We start from the raw sequence: 18879 nt of genomic DNA on the forward strand, positions 1-18879 counted from the left end.
AAAACATGTAAATCAACGCATCATTGGCTTTGTCTTTTTCTATTTAATAATTCTGAAACAAATTATCGTCTCAAATACATACATACATGCGTGTAATTTTGATGCGTGTACCTTTACGCATCTCGCTGTAGCGAACGTCGGTAAAGCATCGCACAAACTTTGGACGTAGTTTACTGTTTCCGCGCCAGATGACGCTACCTGCGAGCTTAGTGTTTCGAGTTTCGATCGTTCGCGGAAAACACGTTCGTTTCGTGCGTTAGCTTTTACCGTTGAACGTTCAGATAGTGAGCTTTCATTCGATAAGCTTAATCGCTTAAAAACCATAAACTACGCAAACTTCCTTCCATCGTTCATGGGTGCGTCTGACAACACGAACGCAGAAATCGGTGTTTTGTTTTTCCTTCTCGTAAAGTTTACATAAACATCGTAAGTTTTGGCTATCCTCGAACAGCAGCAGTCGAACGAAAGGAGACGCCAAACAGAAAGCAGACGCTACAATACACACAGAAACGTTCTTTTCTCCCCTAGAAGTTGTTCGTAGCAGCGACCGGTTCTGCTCTAATTGCGTTTCCCGCGAGTACTCAGAACCCTTCGTTCTTCCGTTATGGTTCCCTATTTTTCAATCGAACTAAATAAACTACGACGAAGCATAATCCTGAAACGTGAAAAAGTAATCGCCTTTCGTTAATATACAACGTCATTAATAAATACATATATAGAACACAGACAGGTCTCTTTCGGTCACATTTGATTGGTCGGTTCGTCGTCGACAGGCTACATATACATATACATATATATAGCGCGTATAAGCTACGAGCAGGCTTATGCGATTTCGCATCGCCCTTGGTCCGTACGCTCGATTCATCATCGTCGCGTCCAGTCCAAGATTAGACGCTTTCGGTTTCCACGAACGGAAGACATTCGTGATTCTTTTTCGAAAAATTACTCGTAGCGAACGTTGCTTTCGTTATATCGTTTTTTCTCTCCTACAACTTCTAGGTTAGAAGTCGTCGTAATCGAACGAAATTGTACGTAGTCGATTGTAAGGGATCGAAACGAGACGACACATGGACGACGAAAAATCTTTTCACGCGAGCTAGCCAAGCGTGTTCAAACTCGAACGCGACACGAGATTCGAAGCGAACGGTAAGCGGAAATACCCATGCGTCGGAGATTCGTGCGTAGCCATTTTTCACTCGCCGTTGCTGCAAAAAGAAGCAGCATAGGTAGCGCGCTTCTACACGCTCGATCGGTCTACATTCTACATTTTCATAGGGCGACAAATCGGATTGCGAGAACGTCGTGGTGCGAATCGTTTAGAATCGAAATTCTGCCGAAGTAAAAATAGAGCACGGGAAAAAGATAGGAAACGGTAAGGAGATTAGAAAGAGACGGCGGCGGAGTTGATACACTTATCCCAGTTATCTCCTTCAAAGAGAACCGGACGCGAGAGAGCAGGGATGTCGCGCAGCATGTGTATACACGGCCGTTCACGAAACCAGAGTCTATTTCTTCGACGAGGTCGAAATCTCCTCCTCGCTCATCGTGCACGTGCACTTGGTTAACTCGCACGACGACGATTAGTATTTTCTCGCCGGAATGGTCAAATCCAAAAGCGTCTTCTCGTATAAACGCGTTTACGTTTCGAGAATCTGATGACTTTTAGCGAAGCTTTAGCGCAAGGCGGCGATGTTCGTTCGAGCGGAAAACCGACCGAGAGTGTCGAAGGGCGAGAGTTTCGATCGGTGGTTCGTATCGATAGGATGAACGAGAAACGAAGTGGTCGAGATCGGGACAACGCAACGCCACTGTTGGCAGCAATGCCGCGATGCCAAAGTATCGTATAAGTAGAAAATTGCATAGGTTTGTACGGCGATCGGCCTCGTTTCACGTTATCGTAATAAAATCGAAATCGGGAAGCTTGGTTAGATCGGCTAGATGGGGAAAAGATGGTTCTATCTTTTATCTTTATCGAAAAAGCATAAAAGCCAGTGCGGTCTATGCGGGTAAGCGACGTAGAGGCGCGTAAACCTCGCGCGCGGTCGTCCTTCCTCGAGAGCTCGGTTCTCCTTTTACGGCGTGGAAGGTCGAAACGGAAAAAAGCGGTTCGTGGAAGGCGTCTATGCTCGATCCTCGCTCGACTGCCGGGATAGTCGGCCACTTTGTCGGCGAGTTTATTATTCGTAACGGAGAATTCGAAAGAGGATCGACTGGATTATCGTGAACGCCCTCCGATCCTCTCCCGTTTCCCGTCGTTTCCCTTCGGCCGCCGCGCAGCTCCACCTTTCTTCTTTCCTGACCCTGCGGCGCCCTTCCCCTACCCTCCCTCATCTATCTTATTCCCTTTATCCTGGCCCCGACATTCACCGATTTCGCCGTTGCCGCCAACGCTGTCGCAACAACAGCAACTGCGTTCGAATTGCAACGATGAACGTCGATCGATTCGGAATCGCGCCGACGAACCATCGAATCGAATCGAAAGGCAGGCGCGCGCATGACCTTTCTCAATCGCGAGCGTATCGATTTTTCTTTGACGGGCATCTCGATCGACACAGCGCCGCGCGTTCTTCTTACTCGTTTGGACCTCGACGCTCCCGGAACCCGGTTAATCCACGAGACCAGTCAAAAGAGAAAAACATTCGCTCGTAAATTACGAGCGAAGCAACTGCGAGCTTTGCATTCCGCGGGCCGTCCGATCGACCGACCAGCGTCGAAATAAGCGACAGCGTATTATTAGTCGATATTAACCGTTGGAGCGTGTCGATCGGTGTCCTCGTACGTCTCGCGCTCGTATCTCGAAGGTCGCAGAGAAAAAGGAAAGATTTTCCTAGTCGTTTCCGAGACGACAGATGCAGGATTTCCCAGTCTTCGTGCAGCGCAGCTCCTAAACGTCCTCGGCCGAAAATCATCGTCCCTTTTATGCGTCAGGCAGCTCCCGGTCTCGTATTCTTCTTCCACGTCTTTCGGGTGTCACGAAATCGGACATGGCACGGCTATTGAAACTCGAGATCCTCGCGAGACGGTCGTCTATTCAAAGCGCGCAACGTTCCGTGCTGCGTCTCGGCTCTCTCTTTCTCTCTCTCGATAAGGTTGAAACGTCTTTTAAAAAGAGGCAGGGACCGAGAATCTCGATCCTCGGATCGAAAAAAAGAGCGTCCTTTCTGCGCGCGGTATTCAACTTACTCGTTCAGACGTTCGCCGCGAGGAAGACTGGTTACCTACCTGCGGCCGGATAAGCTGTTGGACCGATCGACGAGGCCACGAAAATCCTGTCTCGCGAGTCGACTATCGACTATGGTTGTGGAAAAGAAATTTCTCCAGGCTGCTGAAATACAACGTTCAGGCAGTGAATAGAGAAAGAGCGTCACTTTGTTCGTTTTTCCAGGGAAACGACGATTGTACCAACGTCCGTGCGAGCACGTTGACGCACGGGGAAACTCCTCTTCCTTCTTTGTCGGTCGTCCTTTTGCGCATCGCGGCTGCATGCATATATAGCGTATACCGTGTTTTCGAGTCGCGAGGAAACTCCCCGCTACGATCGGATAAATATAACTGGCGCGAATTCTCGAAGCGAACGGCCGCGAATCGTCCGGAGTTTCGTCACGTCGCGTCGCGTCCAGATACCACGTCCTGCACAGTTTTCACGGTCTCGTGAGTGCCGATGGAAATTCGTTTGCGAGCTCCTCCGATTACCCAGCTTCTCGAGTGACCCACTTTTCGAACACGTGGCGTTCGCTTTACGATCGTCTTTACTAGGCTGAAAAAACGCGCGTCCCGACGTTACGATGCCTCTCGAGCTTGCCTCGCAGCAACGGAACACAGGGGTACCATTGTACTTGGACGGCAGCTGCGTCGCAACCGTTTCAACGTGGCTTTATTTAACGATCCCGAAAACCGGGACGGTAATGCCGTGCCACACGCCGCCGATTCTATCGACCACGTTGCGCCGTGATTTCAATCGCGCGATAACGTCTGTCCTTCCCTTTCCGATACTCGATCGAGCAGAGGGAGGATTAAGTCTTCTTTCCTTCGCCTTTGCCGTCTATCTTTTCCGCTTCGAATACGACGACGACGATAACGTTTTCGTCCTGGATTCGGATAGTTTTGATTGTCGAGTCGTCGTTCGGTTGTTCCTACCGGTAATCAAATCGAGATTATGCCAAGGATTTCGTCGTGCTCCTCCAGGCAAATATCTGATAATCGGCGCGAAGTACCGTTAATACAAAACTGATTCTCCTTGCGACCATCCCTTTACGCTTCTGCGATTAAACTTGCAACTCATAAAGTACCGGCAACCCCTTCGGTTCTCCTCTCAAAGATTCACCCCATTCTGGTTGCGTCCGGTCCTGTGTACCCCACTCTTTCACAGAAATGCCATATCGCTTCGCCTGCTCGATCTTTAATCCTCGTTCCACCCTACACAGACCGCCGTCTTTCTTTTTCGTTTCTTTCCGTAAAGGTAAATGTGCATGGGGTCGGAATGGCGATAAATCAGGAATACGCGATAAACGGTAAACTCAGTTGCCAAAACGAAACGGAACGAAACGAAAGGCGCGTGGTTCCGAAGCTATGTAGGTGTTTACAACGTGACCCGAACATTTCGTCCGGAGATTCTAGAAATAGCGGTGTATTTTCCCTCGGAGGGAATCGAACTCGCGACCTTACGAGTTACACCTCGACCGCACCCCATTATATTTTTAGATGGTAAATCGAAAGTCGGTGCGCTACCCGTTCTCGCTGTTCGACTTGATATACGCGAATGTAAAGTTGGAAATGGCGCGAGCGCGCGATCCTCGTGTCATTTCCATGCCAACGTCTCTCTTTGCTTCGTCAGCGTGCGTGCAGATGCGACGTGGAATACGCGCGTTCGATTCGTCGCTCGTGGTCGTTGCGTGTACTTGCACGTTTTACGTTCAGAAAGCGGCAACGAATGGTATTGCACGCACACGCGCGCCGAAAATGGTTGACGTCCGCCATCCACCAGTGTTTGCGGTTTCGCCGTCTGCCAAGCACAATTTTGCATTCGCCGTAGCGGCAGGTATAACTGCCGAGGACGAAGCCTATTTCGTAGAACCAGTTCCGTCGGAGAAGCCTCGAGATTTACGATCGTTCGGGACCCCCTTTCGGATCGTGGCGGCCGAGCCGCACCGACGCGACGCGCGGATTCTCGTGCCTTCCCATCGCTTTGCCATGTTTCTCACCGCGTCGATATTTCCCCTCTGTCCGCGACAAAATTACCTTCTCTCGACTTTGCTTCGTTCCATCTCGCGTACCGCGACCCCCCTCTACCCCCAGCCTACAGAAACCATAATCTTTCTTCGAACGTCTACAGATTCGAGTCAAAGCGATCGATCGGCATCACGCGATTCTGCGTCGCTGTTGCTTCGAATTTCAAACGACGTTATCGCTGCCGATAGAAACGTAAATATGAACGGCGCTTTTGTAGTTACAGCGATCGTAATTTTATCTATTTCCTTCTACCGACGCTTTTGTCCGTCTTATGCAAAAGTTAATGAAACTATATACCGCATTCGATTACCTATCTGTGTATGTGTCTGCCTGCCTGCCTGCCTGTCTGCCTGCTTAGCTTGCCTACCTTTCTGTCCGTTTGCCTCCCTATTTACCTACCTGCCTACCTACTTACCTTTCTATCTACCCACCTACCTACCAACCAACTTACCTGTCCGTCCGATTGTCCGTTTACCTGCACGTCCGTTTGCTCGCTTTTTCGAACGCACCGTATTTCTTCAAGGATACGACGCTACGCACGCGGAAAAAGTAGCCGTTCCATCTCGCGGTATAAAATTCGATCGTCCCTCGATATCGTCGTCTCTCGAGCATCTTCCATCTCTGTCGAGGACAGGAAACGAGTGGCAAACGCGTTTTACAAAGTTGTTGGAGCAAATCGTTGCGAGTGAAAATTGAACGTGAACGCAAAACAGGATATAACGTAAGAAGATGTAATAACGGGAAATGTCTCGTTAGATGGATATCTCGACGAAACGATTAAATATACTGGTATTTAACGCGAAAATAAGGCGAGTAGGAGCGCGGCAATGAGAAACACGACCGCGATCAGCGTGATTTTTTTTTCTTTTTTTCATTTTCCTGGTCACAGTTTACGACTCGCTCGTACGATATAAAGGCATTCGATCAATTGATTCGGCGTGTTGCAAGTAACAACACGTAGGTATTTTCCCAGTGGCTCGTACCTCTCATTTTATTTTTGTTTTCATTCGTCTGCGGGCTGCGCCGGCCTACGATATCCAGCGATCGATGCAATAGAAGAAGTAATCAGCATGAAAGTAGAGAAAGTAAACTATGTCTGAAGTGCTGGAAGGAGAACAGAAGTTGATCTCGTCGCGGTACTTTTCGTTCGTGATGAGTTTATCGATACGATTAATTGGTCGTAGCGACTTAGAAGCGGACGATGTTTAATACAGAAGAGCAAAAGACCGAGAAATTCGGTATTTTACGTGCAAATGATAGGTCGATCAAACAGACATCGACAGAGAAGTGTCGCCGAATGTAAAAAGTTTAAGATCCGAGAGCAAACCAAAGCGGGTATCGCTAAACGTAGGCATTTGTGCTATGTAGCTTTCAGATTATATATGTGACGATGATAATAAGGTGCCCGGATGATAGAACAGTACTCTAAGTGAGGTCTTACCGGAGTACGATACAACAGCCTAAGAGTATGGACATTCTTAAAGAACTTGGACGCTCTAAAGATAAATGCAAGAGTCTTAAGCTCGGTACTAGTAATCTTACCCTCGAATACTCAGTTTACAAGCAAACACAACCGGTGATACCGTCTAACTAATTAACGATTGCCAGTAATTAGGTCGTTCGAGTGACTCTTGCGCGATCTTCTCAACATCTGTTGTGTGCTGTATAATTCGTGCGCGATGCTTTCGTATTTCGTCTCTTTCCAGTTATTCACTCGGCTCGAATCGCTAGAATCGTCGGCTTTCACCGAGATTGCTACGAACTCGAGCCTCGCCCGGCTACGGTTGCACAACAAACTCCATCACCTGGTTCCCATAATTGCCATGCGTGCGCGCGCGCGCATTTCGATCCGATCGACCCGAGAGTTTCCGAAACACGAAACAACCAGAATTTAAAGGGGTCCTCGGTCGGAAGACCGCAACAGCGGGGCCAAGTTTGCCTCATCTGTGCGGTGAACCGCTAACCGGAACGAAACTCGCGCGGTCCCCGACGATGCTCTGCTGCTCCTTCGTGGGAAGAGCGTAGCCTCGAGAGCGGCTGATTGTAACTCCTCGTATCCAAAAACGATCGCGTCTCCGCCTTTTCCGGGTTCTTCCTGGCGCCTCTCTGTCGATCCACGCACGATGAAATATTCGTGTTCGAACTCTACGACGGAACGCGTTATGATTACGTACGTAAAGGCCAAGTATTTGCTATATCGGCTCGCAACACGGCCTTGCCAAATATACCTGGACAGGACAGACGACGCTGAATTATCCTGTATACTGCGTACTATACATGCATATGCAAAGCCGTAGATTAACAGTCAAAGGAGGGCAGAGGAGCTTTGCCTCGTTGATTTGGCAACGAGGTCCTTCCATTTATATAATAAGAATAGAGAAGACTCGAGAAGAGCGAATCGCATCGAGTGTCCGAGTATCTCGAGAGCTGGTAGCATAGCGAAATCAGAGTGTACAATTACGAGACCATAAAACCTATATAAAACTATATTACGAGCTGGAAAGTGCCAGCAACACGTGTCTCGTTTCGTACAAGTTGAGAACGCGAAATATCGTTCACGTTTCGAGAGAATATCGCGGTGATTCGCGGCGTTTGGTATTTTTGCGAGGAGGAACGTACTCGTACGTTATCTCTCTCTCTCTCTCCCCACTCTTTTTCTTTTTCTTTTTCTCTTTCTCTTTCTCTCTTCCTTTCCTTCTCTCCGTTTTTCGTTTCACGTTTCGCCCACTACGTATGTACATAATACGTACGTACATATGTTTTTGCTCTCGGTGACGGATACGTTTAGACGGTCTCGAAGGAGCAAGGACCGCGCAGGCATCAACCTCTCGAGTCTCTTGATCTCGGTGATCGAACGACGTGTTTCGTAAACGCGCGACGGTGTCTGGTCGTAGGAAAAATCGCGTCTTCGCATTCTTGGGCGCAACGAACGAACCGCGTGACGTTAAACGATCCGTCGACGCGGCTGGTTATCGCGCGCGACTACGGAACCTCCGTTTGGCCGATCCGCCGTATCGGGTTCGCGTCGTCGCGCACCATCTTTTCCTTATCTTTCCACGAATTAAATCGAGAACGCAGATGCAACGCGGCGATTCTACGTCGTCTCGAGTCTCGAGAACGCAGCTCCTCTTCTTGGAAGGTGTCGACGTTGTTTCTCCGTTTTCCTCGACCTCCGACGCTCTCTCGCCCCGTCCTTTTCTTCGTATCGTTCCATCCATCTCTCCGTGTCCGTGTCCGTGGCTCGCTCCTTTATCCCGCGACGAACGCGCGTGCGCTCGCGATCATCCGTCGAAAGAGAGCGCGCGCTAACCTCGCTCTGCTGCTCCGACGACACCGAGCAAACGCGACACGAAACGAGACGAAAGAAGAAGAGAAAAAGAGAAAAAGGGAAAGGGGAAAAAGGAAAGAGAGAGGGAGACGTACCGAGAAAGATAAATTCGAGAGTCAGAGAAAGAAGTGTAGAACGAAAGAGTCGAGGATGGTACTCCCAGCCGAATCCTGCAGGGAGATTATGGTAATGACGACAGACGTTTTAAGGCCGTAAAAATAATACGTACGGCGGTGTTTCTCCCGCTATATAGCTACCGGGTACTTTGGTCCCTCGCGTGTAAGCTGATTCATTCGACCGCGGTAAAAAACGGCATGACTCAAAAAATAAAAACGAGCCGTGTCTAGGTACGCTGCGCCGTGCAACGCTTCTGGCATCGACCGCCAACGTTCGACGGTCGGACGATCAAACGTTTTCCGCGAACGCGTTTCCCATTCCACCGCGTTTCGGTACGAGCGAACATTTCGTCAACGTTTTACCCCCGTGCAGTGTCATCGTCGATTCTCGTTTCTCATCGCACGCGCGAATCGGTGACTCTATTAATAACCAAGCTCCGCGTGAATCGCTCGCCGAACCGTAATGACGTCCCCGAGGACCTCGTTTATTCGCAGCACACATAGAAGGTTAACGAATCTCTTTACCGCTACGCGCCCTTGGTGAATCGCTGTGCCACGCCACACGCCGCGTCGCGCGGAATGTCAAGTATACGAATATCGAGAATCTCTCGATTCGGGAATGCTGCCACGCTATGTGTACGTGCCTAATCTGTATTTGCCTCGACGAAAATCTAACGACGTCCCTCTCGATTTTAACAACTGCGACCATGCGGTTACCCGTAGAAAGCTGTTCGCCTGGTCCGATCGTCCATCTTTAACGATAAACTCGTGGCATCGTTCCGTTCCGTTTTACGGAATTCGATAAGAGTACAGACGGCATAATAGAAACAGGCTAGAAACGCGGTATCGTGTTTGAAACGAATTTCGATCGACGCTACTACCTTCGCTTGGAACGGAATCGTCGACATTAGCATACAATTGCCAGAGGTTTTCCCAGTGCGGCTGATTCTTAGTCATACCGTTTCGGTTCGTTTGCTCTTTTCTTCGTTGTGGTTTTTCGCGCGTTCCTCTCGCGTCTCCACGGCCGCTCTCCGCTTGCTCGATGCCAGAGAGACGGTCTCGCAGCTCCGTGTGCCATCTATTCGACACACAGGCTCGATGTCCAAGGATTTCGCGTTAAACGTTAAACGGACGAGTTTCACCGACCTTGACCATACCGCCGTCACATCCCGTCGTCTCGCTAACCGGTCAAAAAACGGAGGAAACATCCTTTCATCGGTCGATAATCTCGCGGTAGACGGGTCTCGTTCGTTCGAACGAACGAATTTCACGGGTTTGCCTATCGCTAGGCGAGGGCGGGGAGGGAAACTGAAAACGGCAAAGTCGCGTTCGAGGTCTCGATACGCGACGCGCAACGTGCTTCCAACGAGATCGCAGCATCGGTTACGCAGCTGGCAAGGTCAGAGACCCGCGATCTGGTTGGTAAACCATGTGTACCGACCGCCCTCGCACTCTTCTTTCTTTCTCTCTCGCTCTTTCTCTTTCTCTTCTCGTTGTTTTCTTCTCGCACGCATTAAGCGCACTCGCTCTGTCTCCATTTGTGTGTATGCGTGGTAGGTAGCGACTTCGTGTTTTCCAACAACAGGACGACTGGTTCGCCAACGAAGCGAGAAACGCATCACGGAACGGACGACGCGATCGAACGATCGAATTCGGCCGCGGATGTCGCCCTGAACGCGACGCGCGCGGGCTTGGAGCTTCGAGCTCGTTCGTTCACGTATGTCGTTAAATATCGGAATTGACATCGTTTGACCCGTCTTCCCGTTGCTGCCCTCGGTTCTCGACTCCTGGCTCTCGCGACTCTCCGGCTCTCGACTCTCGATTCGTAGACTCTGACTCACGTCAGGGTCGTCGGTACGAGGTCAACGACAAACCAACTTCTTTGCTTGGCAGTGCGCGCGATCGCCGCGTCTTGCTTCGCCTCGGTTCGCCTCGCCCCGGCTTGCCTCGACTCGTCTCACCTCGCCGCACCGCGCTTAGCGTTTCTTCCCTCGCTATCTCACCTACTACACGCTTCGAATTTTTTCTTTCTTTTCTCATTTACGACGCGTCACGTCTCCTCACGATACTCCGTCGACGCAGTAATTTCCGTGTTTAAACGCATTACCAGCGCTACGCGTTTCAAATACCATACGTCGTTTCCCTCGACTCGGTTTCGAAATTACGCGCTCGGCGCGTTTCCCGTGTAAACACGATGCCACGCGCTCGCTACTATCTACAAGGACCCAGCGATTTACCTTCGATCGAGCTCGCGCCTGGATTCCCTCTTTCTAGAATAGAATCGCAATTACACAAACTGACGTATACGTAAGTACTTCCTCGTTCTCTTTTCGCTTCTCGTTCGACCCTGTAAACGGTTCCGAGTTTGATATCGTGCCAGGGATTCGCAACGACTCGACTGCTCGCCTCGGTCGCGCTCTATCGACGCGCTCTAGCCCCGCGGCTCGAATTTAATTCGCAACCGGACCATCACGTAGGAACACGCGAGACGACCAAGGTGTGGGCGATTAAACCAGATACCAGTCAGTCAGTCAGTCACTCAGTCAGTCAACCATAACCTAGTCCTAGTCAGTCGGCTAGCTGACTAGCTAACCAACCAACCGATCGACCGACCGACCGACCAACCAGTTAGCCAACCAGCCAGCCAGCCAGCCAGCCAACCAGCCAAGCGTTGTTTTCAGGCAAGGCACCGAGGCTGCCCCCTGAACCGGATCGCGGCATTAACCTCCGCCAGAGTTGTATATCGCTCTACGTCCCTGCCTCTCTGCCTTCCGCACCACTACCACTATCAACCGTCTACCCTACCATTACCACCGTGACCGTCACCCTCCTGCGCGTCTCGCACTTCCCACCCGTCTTCGCTCAACCTCTCTCCTCTTCCTTCTCCTCTTCCTCCTTCGCCTACTCTTCGGCGTCCACCTCGTCGATGATTCTTACCATCTGTTCGCGACTCGACATCCTAACTCCTCTCGCCAATTTTCCACGAGCCGGCTCCATTTATCCATACCACCGCGCAAAAAACGTCCAACTTACGCTACGTACGTGTCCTCTTCCGTTTTGTCTTTCGAGAGAAGATGTGTCGCGTCGCGTGTTTGCGACACGACTTTTCCTTGTCAAGATGTAAAATCAACGAAGACACCTAGAGAAACAGAACCAGCTACGTCGCTGGATCGATGAGTAGATAGGTAGAAGATAGGCAGATAGGTGGATAGGTAGATAGATAGATGGTTAGGTAGATAGGTAGGTAGGTAGATAGGTAGGTAGGTAGGTAGGTAGGTAGGTAGGTAGGTAGGTAGCCAGACAGACAAGCAGGGTAGTAGAAAGAATCGAACAGCGGGCTGCGGTGGCGGTGGCAGTGGCGACGGCGGGGCTCTCTCTGGTAAAGGTCGAGTCATTTCGTCGCGTCGCGTCTCCTGGATCGATATGTTCAAGGACTCGGCCATCGCCGAACGCTGCTCTTTTCCTGTTCGATACGCGCGCAGACCGTCTCACGGCAAAACGAAGACGAAGATGCCGAGCAGCCGAGAAAGATCGGTGCAGCAGGATCGATGGAAAACGGGGTACACGCGAAAAGCTACATGTTCGTTACGCGGTAAACGTAGCCGTGGCAAAGGCTGACGGGGGGCGCCTTTGGTGAGCCACGGTTGGCCACGATGCACCACAGAAAGAGAGACAGGCGAACGAAAATAGGGTGGAATGAGAGGAAACGAAGCGCGGCAGACGGGTGGAGAAGAGGGAAGAGCGTAGGACAAGATGGGTTGGGACGGAACGAGACGAAACGAGACGAGCGAGCGAACCGAGGTAAGCAGAGGCCGCGTTACGAGCAGAGCCCGGACTCGGGATAGAGCGAGGCCAAGGGAGTCGAGACGAATCGCTGCGAAACACGGCGCAGGACGAAGCGGAGGTAGGGGCAGGAGATTCGCCTGGAGAATGGGTCGACGAAATGCAGGCTAGCGGAGCAAAGAGGGACAAACTCGGTAAAGCGTGTTCGGCAAAGGAAGCGAGGGAAGCTGCCGATGAGAGCGAGCGGACCGATCCGCGATTATCCTATCGTCTCTCTGTACGCGCGCGCGTACGCACGCACACAGCGCAGCGTTGCGCGTACACCGCGATATTCCGCGTCGGCGATTGCATCCGCGGAAACATCAAAAGCGAACCGAACCTTCGATCGTGTCGGTTGGCCGTGCACCGCGTACTCTCAAGATTACACGGATGCGCTGAACCGATTCTATGTACCGATTCTATGTACCGCGACTCATTGGGGCAGCTGGATTATGATCAAACGCACCAGAATTTCGTTCGCTATTACATAGCGGGCAAAGTCGAACATTCACGCAATATTTGTCCAAGCTAAACGCGTGCGAGTGAACGGCTCTTTTTCGTTCGTCGATGTTCATTAAGTGATGCAACTCGATTCCAGTTTAGATGGCACGTAAGCGTTTACCGTGTTCGGCTATGTGTATAGCCGAATGTGTATCTCGTTCTTTGCTTTCCTTCCTCGCCTCCGCAACCTTTCTTTTCATTTTAATTTGCGAAATATTATCGGAATCGTACGCGATCGAACGTCTGTCGCTTCGCAGATCGAGGACAGGCGGGTAGTACGTCTATGCAAATAATGACGACGGACGAAGCGAAAAGAAAGAAACTTGATTAGTAGGAAGGAAGAAAGGAAGCAAGGAAGGAAGGAAGAAAGGAAGGAAGAAAGGAAGGAAGGAAGGTGGAAGAGAAAGAAGAGCAAAACAAGGGGAAAGAAACCGGTTCTAGGTAGAAACTTTCGAAGCGCGCACGTTGGTTCTCAGTCGCACGTAGCACCGACAATGTTTTCAATGATTATTCGAAAAATAAAATTTCCAACGTGGCGATGCACAACGAAAGAACAACGACCGAACGGAGGCGGAATAGAGAGAGGAAGAGAGGCGAGGTAAAGGTGATTCGGTGGGGTTGGAACGCGTCGCAAACTGCCAACTACCGTGCAAAGAGGACTGATCGCTCGTGAACTTTGGCCTTGCGCTCAAGGGGGGCAAGGCCATTGACAACACCGAGCTTCGTGCAACTTTGTCTCTCTTTTGTGTGTGCGAATGTCTGTGTAGCGATTCTATCGGCATCGCGGCTGCTACCGCCGCCCGCTACCACCCACGATCGTCGCCGTTTCACGTTCGAAATGCGGTATATAAAAATACGGTATGTAAATACAGCGAATCTCCGCCACAGTTTTGCGAACGTGTTTTATGCACCGAGCGTTTTTCCAGTGACCCTAGTACAACACGCGTCTGGGTCACAGTCTGGTCTGGTTCAGTGGACCGTGTACTTACTTTCCGCGTTACCACGCTTTTCCACGCGCGCTCGCACGCTAAACACAGATTCGATCTCGGTGAAAATCTGTACATCACGTCCGACGACAAAATTCGGTTCGATGGAATATACGCGCGCCCGTCGCGATTCCGATCAATCGGACTGGCGTGACGCGACGATCCTGCCACGACGACAATATTTTAGCGAGCTTGAAACTCTGCTCGATTCTCCGCGTAGAACGTATCACGCTTCACGATCGGCTAGGCAATGCACGGTGCGAGGCGCAGGGCTTTGGGATGGTTGGCCGCGCGTGAGCGTACCGTGCGGTCACGCGACACCTCGCCTCGTCCACCTTTGTTGCGTCCGATTCACGCTATACGCGCTTCACCCTCCGCTCTGTACCTCGAGTCTGTATACTTGCCCTTTTCACTTGCTTCTTCTAGCTATGCCGCTCGATACGCTTCCGGTCTGGTCCGTAGTAATTCCTATATTACATAATTCGAACGCATTCGATTCGCAGCGAAAACAGGGCAGCTCGGCCGACTGTTTCCGATTTGTGGTTACACGCCATGATTTTACCGGAGTTACACGAGTCAGGATGCGTTCGCATACACCTGTAAGCCGATTCTTTTTCACGCGTGTTGTTTCACCGTAGCTTCCGACTCGTGTCGCGTATATACCGTTTGCTTGGTACCCGTGACGAACCCTTCGTCATGGTTTTCCTCCGTTCGGACAACTAACCTCTGCTTACCGCGACCGATCACGGACGGCCTCTCGCCATACGATCTTCTCTTCTCCTCGGAGATCCGATCTATCCGCTCTGCTCCTCTCGACCGGCGATTCCGATCGCCAGGCTTGTAATTACATCGTAATTTATGCGCTTGTACGTATGCCCGAGCCCTGGGCCTTTGCACCACCTTTCCCTCCTACTCTTCTTCGCTCTTCCGCTTGCTCGACTCCGCCAATCCTCCTCTCCTTTCTCTCCTTTCATCTCATACACCTTTCGCACGGCCACGCGTACTATAGCTACAGCAGTTATCTTGTTCTCTCTGCGTTTTACGTTCCCTTTTTTAGGAACGAAATGCGCAGAACGGCCACGGATACGGTATAAGTTGTCGAAATTAAATACGTAATCGCGATCGTCGCAGCCAAGTCTCGTCGGTTACAACGATTCTTCCAAGAATAAACGATTTTGGCGAACGAACAGGTTTTCCCCCGTGCTTCTTAACGATCCTAGAACATTGTGCGATGGCAGACGGAGACGCGTCTGCTGTCTCGCTCAACGCCCGATAAGATAGGAACGAAAGGTTCGCGAAATCGCCAGGGCTCGCCGTCGTTAATTCGCCGATCGATTCGCGATTGCAATTGCGCGTAATACCGGCGGTTATATTCGACCATATCTCTGTCGAAATATCTGTGGCAACCGTCCACTTGTCCGTTAGCTTTCGGAAATCTGGCCACTTTGCCATAACCAGATACATACATACGTGTGTTTGTACAGTATAAACAGATATATACATATATCTACTATTTACACACGTATTTTGTGTACATAAGAAAACGCAAGGCTTCGAACGTTGAAGTGGTCGTCTGGTTTTCCTCACTGTAAGTTCTGGCAAGAGAAAGCGAAGAGATCAAATTCTCGATCGCCGAGGAAGAAACCTACGAACCAAAGCGCCAACGACAGTATGCATCGGGATACGAAATATTTTTCCGCGAAGACGGACGCTGAATGCGGCGGCCAACGAGCTGAACACGATCTTACACGATCGACACGCGGTCGGCCGTGCGTGCAAACGGCAAACAAACGAAGCAAACGCAGCTGGCAAACGAACGCTGTCACGGCATACACGTGGCATTGCGAAGTGCTAATGCACCGAGGTCACCAGGAAGCCGCTATCTAAGGCACACGCGGTTGCGAGACTCCGATATCGTTCGCGCGCTCTTTCTTTGTAACGAACAGCTGGTCGAGCTGAGTCAGTAGTACGGCCTTGATTGCGCCGTAGCGGAAGATCGGAGTTTGCTTTCGATGTGACTACTCGCAACTGCTGTCCGATGCGTGCACGTGTTTCTCTACTACGTTCTCTACTACATCGAGAGAAGGAGATGTCGTCACGCGATGGATCGTTCCGCGCAGAACCTCGCCACGTTCTCCACAGTTTCGCAAGATCGAATCAATTTTTCTTATCGTCGTGCTATCACCGCCGCCACCGACCGCCATTTTCCGCCGCATATGTATATGCGTATTATTTAATTTATCTCTCGACGATTATTCGATCGACGGCACAGCGTCTAACGTGAGCGGTCGAACCTTCTGCGTTTAGACGCGACGCAAGCCAGCCTCGCCGCTGATGCGATATTTTGCAATCAGCTTCGCTGTTAAACGACCTAACCTAATTGCGCCGTACACTTTAGCTTTACCAATACACGAGCGTAGCAGTTGTTCGACGACCGGCAATCCGAATCGCCGATAGCGTGGAAACGTTGCTTGCGTCTCGATCGTTACCCTTCTCCTCTTCGCGCCTCGTTCCCGATGAAGTTGTTTAGCTTCCCGTTGCGACGCAACGCGTAACGCGATCCACGCGAATCGCAGATAAGACCTTCCGAGGAGATTATCTCGGACGCACGCGTTCCGCCGATGCATGACCCGCGGTTATTCATCGAATGATTTTGATTCCTCCGTTCTTAGTCTGCAGATCGTGCTACGCAGAAAAACGATGAAAATTCATAGATCAAAGGAAACGGCGCAGCGATTGAAATCTGAGACAAACGAGAAGTAGGAATTTAGCGTGACGCAGCGATGGTTTAGGGGAACGCGCGTTGATTAACGTTAGACACCGGCTTATCCTTGGCTGCAACGAAACGAACGGACGGCATGTCCTATTCTTCCGAACGAAAAAGAAAACATAAACTCTACTCTTGTTCGTATCGCGGCACACCAGGCGAAAGACCTAAAAACCCAGATAATGCGTACAACGTCCGCGTTCAAGAAGACAATAACGATCGAAATGATTCACGGTAGTCGCGATAAAGTCGGACGAACACCGTAACTGCGTCTTGTACTTTGCCCTTGCCGTCAAAAGCAAACGTCATTGCATCGACGAAGCACTCTCGTTCCCTGCTTTCTCATCGTTCTCTACAATTTACACGGCGCGTCTACACGCGCGCGCTCGCTACTTGCTTCGAATATGTACATGCTTTCTTCCGTTCTTTTCCTTTTCTGTTTTCTTTTCCTTTTTTTTATCTTTTTTCTATCGAAAACCTCGGTAAACATATACACGACGGGAAAAAGGAACATTTTCGTTCGAAAAACCGTGTGAACCGGGTCCCGTTTCGTCGACGCTTTCGATGTTGTCTCGATTCCGTTATTCGTGCCCATCCTGTTTTCGTATTTTCTTCGCTACTTCGTTATCGTCCGATCGCGATCCAGGGAGGAAGATAGCCACGAAACGAGATACGTAACAAAATCGGTTCGCAGACGTCCGCCCGATGTTTGTCGTTGCGTAACCGCGATAACGACAGCTATCGTTCAGGGGTTGAAGTTCTGCATCGACGAAAGCAATCGTAAGAACAGGTGATGGTGGTGGTGGTGTTGCCGATACTGGCGAGAAATCGAACGAAAGAGATCGGCATTGAAAGATGTCTACGGATTCGCAAAGTCGATTTCGACATCAGAGTCCAACGAGTTTTCTATTAAAATTACTCGTGCTTTCGTAATTCCTGTTCGCTATTCGCTTTCGCTACTTGTTCGTTCGCGGAGCGACAAACGGAAACGAATGCCGTTACCGTTCCTTCGGTTTCGATTCCAATTGCATATTCCCTGTCGACGACGCAGCGTCGAGAACGTCCAAAGAGCCTCGAGGATTCCTTCGACTCGTTCACGCGTTCGTGACGATCGTGTTGGAAGTACGGATTATACGTACGATCTCGTCGAGGTCTCGTCGCGTATAAGGCTTTCTCGAGTGACTACGTCGCAGCGCAGCAGCGCAGCGGCGCGATCGTGAATCGTGAATCACCGTACGTGAGTCATTGCGTGTGCCACCGTGCCGCGACGAACGCCTCGAGTATCGTGGAAATCGTGCGCGCTCCGACTCCCAGCGCGATCATTGATTTTCGTTTCGTGGAAAACCTTGGAACATGGTCGCGTAACGCGCCGATTCGGTTAGTCGCGCGAATCGAAAGCGAAAGGGAAAGAAACTGTACGCGCCGTGTTCCACGCGGTCATGGTTCGACCGATCGAAAGGAAGAATCCGACCGTATGCGGCTAGCGTGAATGCTCGTACCTTCTTCCAATAACGCTTGTGCAAATCGCTTTCGTCCTCCGACTACTTGTTTTCGTTTCCGTTGCCTCGCTCTCGCTTTCCTCGAGCCGCCTGCGCGAGTTACGGTACGTTCCAGTCCCAGTTCGATATACGTATGTATTGCTCGTTCGTTCTTGATAGCCAAGTTTGATCGTGTGTCGCGAGCACCGGCTGCCGATCAACGCGCTCTCCAAGCGTCCTCCGGCGAAAGCTATCGGTTCCGGTCTGCCGTTTGCCGTCTGCTGTTCGCTCCGCTCACCGTCTGCTAACCCCACGGATCTCGTTTCTCTTTCACGTTAACAGCCATTAGCCGCAGCCGCAGCCGCAACCTTAGCCTCGGCCGATGAACGATCGTTTCGTCCGACACCCACGCTCGCATCCCCAAACCGCACCCGGTCCAGCGCATCCCATCGCATTCGAGGCAATTGAAACGTATTTCTCCTCCAAAGTTTCGTTCGGATCGCTTCGACGTGATCGACGAATCGAATAAAAAAGAGAGAACGGCGAAAAGAAAAAAGAAGAAAGATAAGATTTTACATAGACGAAGATTCGCGTGCAATGGCAGTGTCACGTGGTTTCGCATGCAAAAGGGAAACCGCTAGAGGTGGAACGA

Source organism: Bombus pyrosoma, linkage group LG5 (assembly GCF_014825855.1).
Source record: "Bombus pyrosoma isolate SC7728 linkage group LG5, ASM1482585v1, whole genome shotgun sequence".
Taxonomy (NCBI): domain Eukaryota; kingdom Metazoa; phylum Arthropoda; class Insecta; order Hymenoptera; family Apidae; genus Bombus; species Bombus pyrosoma.